Here is a 4,675-nt window from a genome sequence, read left to right on the forward strand (position 1 = left end):
CTTCATACAATGATTTGGAGAGAGTTTCACCTTTCTCAGTTGCTTGGAATAATTTCAATGGGCTTGATATCAGCTCCCCTTTGTATGTTTTGTAGAACTCAGCTGGAAAACCATCTGGTCCAAGACTTCTTTTTTGTGGATAGTTTTGTTATGCCAGAGTTGATTTCCTGGGTTATTATTGGTCTATTTGATGTCTCAATTTCTTCTTGTTTCAACCTTGACAGGTTATGTGATGTCAGAAAGTCCTCCATTTCATTTAGGTTTTCGAGTTTGTTTCCATACAGCTATGCATAGTAATCTCTAATAATTTTTTTTATTTATTCAGGGTTCATTGTGATTTGATCTTTTGCATTTCTGGTTATGTCTATTTGGACTTTTTTTCTCTGTTACTTCGTCAGCCCAGCTAGGGGTCCATTCATCTTGTTGATCCTTTCAAAGAACCAGTTTTTTGTTTCATTGATTTTTTTCTATGATATTTCTGTCTTCTATGTCCTGTATTAGGGCTTTTACTTTGGTGATCTGGATTCTTCTGTTGAAGTTAGAGTTTTGGTGGTCTTGTCTTTCCAGTTCCCTTAGGTGATTTGTTGAGCTTTTAACCTGTGATCTTTCCATTTTCTTCATGTGTGTTTGCAGCGATATGAATTCCCCTCTTAGGACTGCCTTAATGGCATCACAGAGATTTTAGTAAGATGTTTCTTCATTTTCATTTGTTTCCAGGAATCTTTTTAATTTCTGCTTTGATTTCCATGTTGACCCAGGAGTTGTTCAGCATCATGCTGTTTAGTGTCTGTGTCTTTGCAGGGTTTGGGGTAGCTTTGTTGGTGTTGATATTTATTTTTATTCATCTTTCAAATAAAGTTTTAGAAAAGAAAATGTGGAGGAACTTTAAATGCATACTACTAAATAAAAGAAGTCAGCCTAAAAAGGCTACATGCTGCAGGATTCAATAATATAACATTCTAGAAAAGGCAAAACTTGGACAGTGAAGTGGCTCATGCCTGTAATCCTAGCACTTTGAGAGGCTAAGGAGGAAGTGTTGCTTGAAGCCAGAAGTTCAAGACCGACTCATAGTTAACTCAGTAGAGATACAGATGGTGACATATAGCTATGTGAGCACACACAGATTCCTATACACACACATGTCTCCTTGTTCTGTCCGCTGAGAGGGCCTAGAAGCAACAACACTCAGTAGCAACAGGCACAAGCAGCATCCAGACCTTGGTTTCGAATGCCATTATCCAGTGAAAGCACCCAGGGCTCTTTGGAGAAATGGCCAATCCTACGGCTGAGGCAGGGATTATACACGATGATCCTGGGGCACCTTGTAGGTACCAGAAATTGAGGATGTGCTCAAAAATAAAACACCTACACTTATGGGGCATATCAAAGGGACACAGAAGCCAACTGAAAGAGTTCCCAATGGCCAAAGCTAGAACAATTTCAGCAGCAAACTAAACTACTACTGGAGTATAACCCAGAGTATTAAATAAATATCCATGAGTTCATACTTACATAAATAAATGGTTGAATAAGACAATACATGAGGGAGAAGAGACAAATCTCCCTTGCAGAAGAATTCTAAATAATTTGCACAAACATTCCACCCTCAAGGAGAAGAATCATAAATTTCCACTTTTTAAGTTTGGACTGTGCTTAGTGGCTTCATTCTAAATTGGTCAGTATGGAATGGGGAAAAGAGTAACTTTAATGGAGAAACCTTCGTAAACACTTCAGCCATGTGATCAAGGTCAATATCAACAATGATAAGTCATGTTGGTAGTATGTGCCCTTGATATGATGTGATGAGAATGGCATTTATTTCTGTAGTCTTCCTTTTCAAGTTCATAATCCCAGCCTAATAATTTTTTTAAAAAATCAGACAAATCCCAATTTGGGAGCATTCTACAAAATACCCAGCCAGTGTTCCTCAAAAGTTCCAAGGTTTTTAAAAACAAGGAAAAACTAAGAAACTGTCATAGCCAAGAGGAGCCTAGGGAGTCATAAAAATTAAGTGGGATAGGATTCTGGAACAGAAGAAGATACTAGGTAAAAACTAATGAAATCTGAGTAAGTTATGAAACTTAGTCAATTTATCAATATTGGTCCATTATATGTAACAGAATGGAGAGGAGTCAGTGAAAATGAAGAAAAATAATAGTTTTTGAAAATAATGCCCCAAATTTTCCAAATGTGATAAAAGAAAAAAATTTTAAGCATTCAAAAAGTTCAGCAAACAGAATGAGAAAAAAACAAAAACAAATACACATGCCTAAATGAAAACACAACAAATTACTGAAAACAAAAGATAAAGAGAAAATAAGTTACCACTGACGGAAGGGTGTGATGGTTCATGCCTCTAATCCCAGCAGTTTGGGAGGCCAAGGTGGGAGGATTGCTTGAGACTGAGGCATTCAAGACCAGCCTAAGCAATATAATGAGACCTCATGGTTACAAAAAACTTCAAAAATTTAGCCCAGCATGGTAGTGCACTTATAGTCCCAGCTACTCAGGAGGCTGAGGTGAAAGGATCGCCTAAACCCAGGAGTCCAAGGCTGTGATGAGCCATGATCATGACACTGCACTCCAGCCTGGGCAACAGAGTGAGACCCCAATCCCAGCAAAAAACAAAAATTACCACTAACTTCTCATCAGAAACTATGGAGACCAGAAGACACTAGATCTTTAAAATGCCTTTTAAAAAAAAAGACCCTTTCAACTCAGAACTCTAGATCCAAAGAAAATCGCCTTCAAGAATGAGGGTGAAATAATATTTTTGGATCAAAGAAAACTGAGAGAATTCATACCTGCACTGCAACAAATCCTAAAAGGAATTATTCAGGCTGAAAAGAAATGATACCAGGTGGAAACTTAGATCTTCAAGGAGAAATAAGGAGTCCGGAAAAGGATAAATATCTAGCAAATTTTTTTTTAATTTTCCTCTTATTTCTTAAAAAGCAAATCCCATTTTCCTGTAGAATGTATAACATATGCTATATATTACATATAACAACTCTACTGTAAAGGATGGATAGATGTAGTTGCAAGATTTCCATATTTTACACGAAGTGGTAAAACTTTCACCCTAAGAAGACTGTCATAAATTAAGAATGTACTTTTAATCCCTAGAACAGCTACTAGGAATGTTTAAAATGCAAGAAGGTAGAGCTAAAAATGCAATAGATAAAACATTTCAATTCTCCAAAAGAAGACAGAAAAGAGAATCAGAGAAACCAAAAACAAAGATGGCCAACAGAAAACAAATAATAAAATGAGAGACAGACATAAATGAACTCAACACTACAATTAAAAGGCAGAAATTGCCAGAATAGACACAAGATCTATCACAGAAACAAAGAACATGTTCTCGCTCAAGCTCTACTTATGAGTGAGAGCATGTGCTTTGTTTCTGTGACAGATCACTCAGTATTGTAGTAGGAACCAACTACAAGCTTCTACGAGTGATACTCTTCAAATATGAAGATACTGAGTGATTGAAAGTGAATGGATATGAGCAGAGAAAGAAAAAAAACAGTAATCATAAAAAGGCCTGGGCCATTATCTTAATACCAGATGACAGAGACTTCAAGAACAGGATTTTGGGCAGCGGCGACGGTGGTGGGGTGGACAGGGCCGGCCTCGCGGCACAGGGCATGATGTTCTCGCCGGGACTGAGGAGGAAGTGTGCCAACCATGAGGAGGATGTAGAGGGTGCCCTGGCCGGCCTGCGCACAGTACCCTACAGCCTGCAGCGGCAATCGCTCCTGGACATGTCCCCTGGTGAAGCTGCAACTCTGCCACACGCTGGTGGAGCCCAACCTCTGCCACTCGGGGCTCATCGCCAACACGGTGCGGCAGATTCAGGAGGAGATGACCCAGGATGGCACGCGGCGGTGCCCCAGGGCACAGGGCGGGCTCCACTGGACCGCCTGGTCTCCACCGAGATCCTGTGCCAAGCTGTGCAGGAGCAGGAGGGGGTGCACACTGACCCCAACCTGGGGGACCATGAGCAAGGCCTGCTTTCCGACCTGTGTCCAGCTCCTTTGGCACAGGTGCCGAGGAGCCTGCAGAGCAGCATCTGGGTGGACAGCCCTTAGGAAAGCAGGGGCAGCTTTCAGAACTCACTGGATCAGATATTCGAAACACTGGAGACCAGAAGCCGGCTGCATGGAAGAGCTGTTCTCAGACGTGGACAGTCCCTACTACGATCTGGACACAGTGCTCACGGGCATGATGGGGGGCGCCAAGCCGGGCCCCTGTGACGTGCTGGAGGGCTTGGCCCCCGCCATCCCGCCTGCGGGCTCCAGCTGCAAATCCGACCTGGGTGAGCTGGAGCACGTGGTGGAGACCCTGGTGGAGACCTGAGCCACGTGGACGCGCCTGCGGCCCAGCCTTGCGGCTCTGAGAACGTCCTGGAACAGCTGTCCCGGGGTCTGCAGTCACAGGCCGTTCCCCTTGCATCCCCCAGGAGGGCAGGGCATGGGCGGCCAGGTGGGAGCTGGGGCTCTCCTGCAAGACCCTTCGTCCCTCCGTCCCCAGGTAGAGGATAGCAGGCCACAGCTGCAGCAACCTCGTTTAAATTTAGATCGGTGAATTTTTAAAAATTGAGTTTTATATGTTTGGGGCAATATTTTGTCTTAAGGTATATTTTTTAAACTTTTTATACTTTATCTCTAGA

General features: G+C 42.3%; 1 pseudogene; it reads left to right on the plus strand.

Moving 5' to 3' along the window:
- Nucleotides 1–3,653: 3,653 nt before the first annotated feature.
- Nucleotides 3,654–4,362, plus strand: LOC103250466 (annotated as a pseudogene).
- The last annotated feature ends 313 nt before the right edge of the window (nucleotides 4,363–4,675 follow it).

The sequence above is a fragment of the Carlito syrichta genome, unplaced genomic scaffold, assembly GCF_000164805.1.
Source record: "Carlito syrichta isolate Samal-C Ts95f unplaced genomic scaffold, Tarsius_syrichta-2.0.1 Scaffold130468, whole genome shotgun sequence".
Classification (NCBI taxonomy): Eukaryota; Metazoa; Chordata; class Mammalia; order Primates; family Tarsiidae; genus Carlito; species Carlito syrichta.